This window comes from Miscanthus floridulus, chromosome 5, assembly GCF_019320115.1.
Source record: "Miscanthus floridulus cultivar M001 chromosome 5, ASM1932011v1, whole genome shotgun sequence".
Lineage (NCBI taxonomy): Eukaryota > Viridiplantae > Streptophyta > Magnoliopsida > Poales > Poaceae > Miscanthus > Miscanthus floridulus.
In genome coordinates this window covers 57,717,702-57,726,249 of record NC_089584.1, presented here as the reverse complement: position 1 = coordinate 57,726,249, position 8,548 = coordinate 57,717,702, and positions in this window count along the sequence as shown.

Genomic DNA, 8,548 nt, shown 5'->3' with positions numbered 1-8,548 from the left:
CCTCTTTTCTGTAGATTCAATCATTCCTCATGGCCAGCGAAGGTAATCGAGGTAAGTGCGTGGTAGAGGAGATCCCAACAGAAGACAATCCAATGAACCAGTGTCTCTGACACATAAGGTAAGATTGGCAACCCCTATTCATGATGATGATCTATTCAGACTTGCCTATAAGCTCATTGTGAATGACAGCCTTCACCCTTTTCCCAAGACTAACAATCCTACTAACGCTGCATCTTCCGCACTAGGCTTCATCAGTCGAGGTTCTTCCAGCTCAGTATGATGGTGATGATGCCTGGTGCTTCTTCTGAGAATGGAGGGTGGCTGAGGACCACTATTCTGAGGTGATTCGGAACAATGGCCAACTAGAGATTCGTCTAGGAGTCCTCTAGGCTGCTCTTATTACGGCGGAGGAGGAGACCAACGCCATCCAAGCGCGGCTAGCTAAGTTTGACGCTATGGTAGCAGGTAAGATGAGCTCCATGAATGTTTCCATTCTGGTTTCTATTGCCTTCGTCTTGATATTCTTCTGCAATCGCCAGCCCAAACGGTGCAACTGGAGTCTCTTCAATTGGCGGCGATTGTGGCCATGGACACTGTCAATGCCAGGGGTTCCCTCATTGACACTCATCTCCAAGACATCCCAGTCCATGTCCAGGAGATTGCCCTTCACAACATTCATCATGATGCGTCGGTGGTGCTAGTTGCGGCGTAGGTCCAAACCGAGCATCATCTCCACACCATGGAGGTTGGCTTCCTGACCGATGATGGCCCTGAGGGACATGAAGATCTGATAGAAGATTTCACCGCAGCGGTAGAGGCCATTGTGGACATCACACCCACTCAGGATGTGGTGAACAACATCTTCGACTAGTTTGTATTTAGGATAAGCCAATGAATGAAGACTCCTGTTCCTTTATGATTGTGCTTCAGTGTGACATCCTTGCGTATGTCTGTTTTGCTTTTTGCTCTATAGGCGATACATATCGTATTGGCTTTTATTATCTTTGAAGATTTTTACTTTTTGAACTAGAGGTGATACCCTCCTGGTACCAGGTATTGGAGTCGAGAACGAATCGGCTATCAAATTCAGATATCAGGATAACATCTCTTCATGCATTTTTCATTCCAAAGATCAAACAATCGATCAATCCAAGTCAAGCATTCTATTAAGCGAAATAGAACTTTCTCTTAAGAAATCTAATAGCTCTGAATCGCACTTACACTTTAATTCAGCATTCACATATGTCGGCCTAAACCCATTTGCAAGACTCAATGTTTATTTTTCCTTAACTCAATGGCCGACGCGATGCCATGATTATTGATTAAAACAAACTTTTAGAGCCGATTGCTTGAACAAGCTGTTGGCCTTCAGTATTAATCCTAATGAAGCCTCCTTCCCATGTTTTGCTAGAAAGGCATTCGAAGTCTCCTAATTCCCAAAACACTGGCTCGGCTGTTGCGATGCTCATAGACTCATCAGCGTGAACCACCTTGACATCATCCCCATGCCATTGAATCAAACATGCAATAGTTTGCATGAATCTAGTCATGACCGAGGAGTAAACTATATGAGCCTTTTCCATCAATGACAAAGAACATGGTGAGTAGAGTTTTACTCCCGATTGCCAACTCGATGTTTATTGCCTCCTGGGTCTTAGATGTATTCCCTCCAAAGTCTTTAAGCATCATGTTGGTCTCAAGCAAATCTCTTGGTCCCTTGCCAAGCTTATGAAAAGTAGTGTATGGCATAAGATTGATAGAAGCACCTCCGTCCACTAACATTTTGTTCATCGGCTTCCCATCAACAAAACCTTTCATGTATAAAGCCTTCAAGTGTCGATGTTTGACTGGCTTATCAAATATCGCTTGGTGTGTAACCATCAACTTGGCAACCATCTCTTCATACTCTGATTCATCGAAGTCTGAGTAAACTTCCTGATCTGCCAGAGCTCTGAATTCTAATGGCAAAAGAAAAGCTATTTGGATATTAGCTGATGGTTGCTTCTTATCAACTATTTGCTTGGTATGCTATACTTGAGTTTTACCAGATGGCTAAGCCTATTCCATCTCCTTATTCCTTAGGCATTGCACTCTTCTTTTCTGGCTTCTTGTTAAACCTCCGGGGCACCATTAGCCTTCCTACCAAACATGTTCCCTCTGGTTGCTACCTTCTTCATGATCAGCCTAGTCTTGGTCAACAACTCTTTTTCCTAGCCAATCATGAATACTTTTATTTTTTAAGCATCGATCCATGTTATTATGATGATATGCATCCTAGGCATGGATAGACCAGCGGTTGACTTGAGATTGCCTAAACTCCCAATATTGATTGATGCATTCTGGACAGTTATGTCTGGTAGGTAATTTCAAACCTTCATTCCAGTAGTATCTGAAGAAAGGACAATTCCAGTGCTATTTGGCATGCTTCCTTTCACACCTCTCTTCTTCTAGTTGACGTTGGTATTCTTGATCCTCTAACCATCGCTGATAATCTTTTCCTCCTACTGCTACCACTTGTTTAATAGGATTTGAGATGTGACTCGCTGCTTTGTTGCTCCATCCTTTGATGTTTCCCCTTGTTCATATCGGCTCCTCTACTGATTACAATGTTTTCTAATATCTCTGTATTCATCAGCCGATATTTGCATCTTGGGATCAACTATTCTAGCTTCTCTCGATTTGGTCGATGTTAGGACCTTAGTTTTTCCTTTGAATAGCCCAACATCAACCATATTTTGATCTCCTGGGAAAGGATTATCATCCACCTTCATCTTCCAAGGTGTATCAAACTTGAGCCTCCCTTGCTGAATAGCCCTCTATATGCTGCCGGAAAATTCTGTATTCATTAGTGGAATGAGAAGTAGCATTATGGAACTTGCAGAACTTCTTATTCTTCAACTGTTTGGGGGGCAACATAACATGATTGTCCAGCAATTTGATCTAGCCCTTCTCAAGTAAGAAGTCAAAGAGCTTGTCCAATTTTGTGACATCAAAGTCATAGCTCTCCTCGACTCCTCTTCCCTAAGGATTTGGCACCATTACTGTCTTCTTACCCCAATTCCATTCAGCTATAGCAACCTCCTCTTCTTCATCTTCATAGCCATCATATACGGAGTATGGATTGTAAGCTTCGGCTATGATGGTACTCTTCTGGAATCGGGTATCTCTGCGCATACTTTGGAATTGGCTATTGAGCGCTGCTACTCATTGAGCCAATTGACCCAAGTTGTCAAATTCTTGTCCTAGCAGCTTTTCTTTCAACATTGGCAACATTCCTTGGATAGCTAAAGCAGCTAGCTGATCATCGGCCAAGTTCAATGAGAAGCACAAGTTCCTAGTCTCTCGAAATCTCTAAAGAAACTCAATGCCCGATTCATTAGTCCTCTGTCTCATGGTTGTCAAATCGGTTATCTTCTTTTCTCTAGTCCTAGTGTAAAAATATGTATGAAACTTCTTTTCTAGGTTAACCCAATTGGCAATGGAGTTGACTGGTAGTGACAAAAACAAAGTGAAGACTGGCCCTGATAGGGATAAGGAGAAGAAACAAACTTGATGGGCATCCTCAACTAACGCTTCGCCCAATTGTGTAAGATACCAACTGACATGTTCTATTGTGCTTGTACTGTCTTGACCGGTGAACTTGGCGAACTCTGGGAGCCTATAATTTGTAGGAAGAGCAACCAAATCATACCATTCTAGATATGGGCATTTGTATGAAAAGGTCAGCCCCTTTGGTTTCAGACCAAACTGATTTTTCATCATCTCAGTCACCTTCAGCAGTAACTCGTCAGCTTATGGATTTGGGTTTCTCAATACTTGCTGACCCATCTGTGGATTGAAATCTCGTGTGCCTTGATATCTTGGATTTGGCATCATGTGGAGGGTGTTATAATCCGTGCCATAGTGATAGCCTTGTGGAATCTCAATCTGTTGGGTCCTTTGCTGGCTCGCTGCTTGAAGTCTCTGATTATAGACATAAGGATCTATATCTCTACGGATCCTTTGAATTGATGGTGCTATTTTTTGAGCCAATGACGGTATGTGGCCTGATGTGCCAAAATTGATCACCTGATTCTAACCTTGCCCTGTTGGCTGTTGCACATGCTATATTGACGGTCCAGGATTATATTGTATCTGATTTGTAGTAGTACCTGGAGTTTGTTCAGATGAACCTTGAAGTGTCTAGACTCACCATTATCAGCTAGTGCTACTTTTTCATGGCTGGTACCGACTTGATTAGTCCCTTGAGTCGATAGGATCTAGAATGTTGTAACAAGTCAATCCAACCTAACCAACTAGAATTCCATGAATCGCCTCTTTCATGGTGTTGTGAAATGCATCAACGAAAGCTTCATTGCGGCTTGATATGGCATCATGAATAGATTTGTCTATGGCTTCTGTAAAGAAATGCCTATCTTTAGCTTTGACTGTATCTGTCTGCCCATGTAGTAGAACTTGGTAGTGGAAATTTCTAAATAATTATGCTGTCACGTATTTTGGTGTAGGACAACAAACACTTCTTCTAAAATTCTTCTAGTAGCTTTGTTGATGGTATCCTTATCTTCATCAGGTACGTCTTCATAATGTACCATAAGGATGTTGTCGTTGTTGTGAGCCACCATGACGATTGTGGTGTCCCACTAGGCAGTGCTAGAAACGTGTGTCGACACAAAATTTTCGTCTCCGTGCCGAGGACACACGCAGCAAGCTGGAAGGGTCCACTCGATGGAGCAGATCCACCTAGCTTCGGCACAAGGGTGGTTGATCCTACACAATCCTCCTGAGACATGCCGGTCAATTTGACCCTACAATTGACAAGGAGAGAAAGCTCATCAGTAATTAAGGGCGGAACCTACCGGTGTTGCCAGATAGTTCCTGAATGTGCGGCTCTGAGAGCCGATATGAGAGGAGATCGACTAAATAGTCGATTCCAACTATATTCATAAGAATAAATCGATTAAAGCTCATGGGGTCGTATAAGAAGAATCAGTTATCATTTAGGATAAATATTATTTAAGTAAATACTAATCAATGGCAATAAGATATCAATGATGATCGGTTTATACTGAGCCAATGATTACAAGTAACCGAACTCCTTTTTATATAAAGAGACAATTCAACACCACTTAGCCATTTAATAAAGATAAATCTAATGAACATGTTAGATCTCATCCATCGCCATGACTAGTGGGGCATGAGGCAAAATCATGCAGGCCATAGTAATAACAATAGACTCGACGACCCTAACTCATTACTAATATCAGTGGGCATGAGGTAGAATCATGCGGGCCATAATACAATAATAAGATCATAGGGCTAACATATCTTTCAACTTATCTCTACTTCAATGATCTCATAATGTGAAATGTTCATGAAAGCACTCAATATCAGCTAAACAGCTGATTCAGGAATAGTGCACAGTTAAGGTCATGCCTCCTCAGGAACGGGTCTATCAACTAACGATTCCCCACTCCATGATGCCAACAGTGGGGTCAGAGGCAGAATCCCATAGGCCATGATGATGGGACATGGGACTGGTTTTCATTAACCAATAGATCTACTCGAGATCAGGACATGCCTTAACCGCACGCTATGCACGATTAAGATTGATGTAAAACTAGCCGATAAAAGCATAATTCATCATTTAAGGTGTAGATTAGATTAACTTTAAATTAGCAAACAATGAGTTAAACAAGATATAAGGCCGATCCTAGATCAATCTCAATTGGGTAGAGTGATATTGCTATAATTAAATAAACGATGAAAGCAATAAGCAATATCTGTAACTTAATGAATCTGCCAAAGACTATCATACTAAGGTAGAGCCGATAACTTGATCTTGATCTAATTCAAGCAGTGGGGTGTGAGGCAGAATCACACAGGCCATACTTAAATTTGATAAGAGTCAATAACTAGCCTATACCAGAGTCGTAGTGGGGGTCGACTAGATTGATGCAGCCATATGAACAGAGGTTTAAACCATGATGGTACTTACAGACAAGCAGTGGAGGTCGACCGGATTGATGTAGCCATACTCACTGAAGAACTCACTGAGATCTACTCTACTCCTACTCCTAAAGGGTGGCCGGAGCCGAAAAAATTAATTGACTTGTATTTGATTGATTGTTGTCCTTTTACAATAGCCGAGGTTTGGTATTTATAGCTGGAGCCCAAAACGAACCCTATTCAAGTATGACTCAATACAATCTTTGGCATAATGGAAAACATTCCTAATTTAAGATAACTTGGACTCTAATCTTTCCCTTTTTGTAGAGTCCTAGCATGTCTTGTCCTAGCGTCGATCATAGCCTCTGTCAGTTATCTACTGGTGCTATTTGAAGAAATCTAATTCTAGTGCTGCATCCGAGTCAGCTGGTTTCGATCCGCACAGTAATTGATTCCTTGCTGACATGATTTTGGGAGCTCTCGAGCTTCTGAGATCCTCCTTCCAAATTCTAGTGTAAACAGTTACTCATCAAAGTCCAAAGCATATTGAGTATTTAATCATATCACCGGCTTGGTTGATGAAATATATGATGTGGAATTTGATGAATCTAATGGCTCCTGAGGAGCACATGAGAATCTTGATGATGTAGATGATGAACCATTGATGGAGGCTATGAAGAACATTACGGTTGGAGACATCAAGCCTAAAGATGATGAAGATGATGTACAAGTGATTGATCCACCTTCTTCATCAAATGTGCCACAAGATGGTGATAAAGATGGGAGAGTAGAAAATAAAGATACTCATGTCTCTCATGATCAAATGGTGGCACAAGCTCAAGATGTTGATGCTCCATAACCTCCCCTTCAAGTGGTTGATAGAAGAAATTCACCTCTACTACAAGCTCATCCATAAGATCTCATCATAGGGAGTCCTTCAAAGGGTGTAATGACTCGCTCTTAAAAGCTTGCTTCATTTATTGAACATCACTCTTTTGTCTCTTGTGTTGAACCTAAGAATGTAGAAGAAGCTCTTCAAGATTCGGATTGGATAAATGCCATGCATGAAGAGTTGAATAACTTCACTCGTAATGAAGTTTGGACTCTTGAAGAGCGACCACAAGGTGCAAGAGTCATTGGAACAAAGTGGGTGTTCCACAACAAGCAAGATGATCAAAGCATTGTAGTGAGGAACAAGGTAAGACTAGTTGCAAAGGGGTTCTATCAAGTTGAAGGGTTGGATTTTGGAGAGACCTTTACACTAGTTGCAAGACTTGAAGCCATTCGTATCCTCCTTGCATATGCATCCCATCATGAAATGAAATTATATCAAATGGATGTTAAAAGTGCATTTTTAAATGGCTTCATAAATGAACTAGTCTATGTTGACCAACCTCCTAGGGTTTGAAGACCCTAGATATCCTAATCATGTTTATAGGTTGTCCAAGGTGCTATATGGGCTTAAGCAAGCCCCAAGAGCTTGGTATGAACGCCTTCGGGATTTCCTCATTGAGAAGGGCTTCACCATTGGGAAGGTCGACACCACACTATTCACCAAGAAGCTTGATGGAGAAATCTTCATTTGTCAAGTATATGTTGATGATATCATCTTTGGATCATCAAATGAAGATTATTGCAAAGAGTTTGGTGAATTGATGTCGAGAGAGTTCGAGATGTCTATGATTGGAGAGTTTACATTCTTTCTTAGGTTTTCAAGTTAAGCAAATGAGAGAAGGGATTTTCATCTCTCAAGAAAAATATACCAAGGATCTTCTCAAGAGGTTCAATATGGATGAATGTAAGCCAATCAAGACACCAATGCCATCTAATGGACATCTTGACCTAGATGAGGGAGGTAAAATGGTTGATCAAACTCTCTACCACTCTATGATTGGTAGCTTGTTATATTTAACTACATCTAGGCCCGACATCATATTTATTGTGTGTATGTGTGCTAGATTTCAAGCTAATCCTAAAGAAGCTCATTTGGTAGCCATTAAAAGAATCCTTAGGTACCTTAGGCACACACCAAGCATTGGTCTTTGGTATCCCAAAGGAGCTAGATTTGAATTAGTTGGCTATTCCAATTCGGATTAAGCCGGTTGCAAAGTTGATAGGAAAAGCACATCCGGAGGGTGCCATTTGCTTGGTAGATCACTTGTGTCTTGGTCCTCCAAGAAGCAAAATAGTGTGGCTTTGTCCACCGCCGAAGCAGAATACATTGCTGTAGGTGCTTGTTGTGCACAAATACTTTATATGAAGCAAACTTTGCTAGACTATGGTGTAGTTCTAGAAAAGGTACCTCTTTTGTGTGACAATGAGAGTGCGGTAAAGATTGCTAATAATCTAGTTCAACACTCTCGCACCACGCACATAAATATCTGCCATCACTTTCTTAGAGATCATGTGGCTAAAAATGATATTTCACTAGAAGGTGTAAGGACCGAGGATCAATTGGTGGATATCTTCATGAAACCGCTAGATGAGGTGACATTTTGTCGGTTTAGGAATGAGCTCAATGTGCTTGATTTTAGTTTACTTCATTAGAAAATGAGCATGTGTTGTCCCTTGCATTGTATTGTAATATACAACATGTTTAATT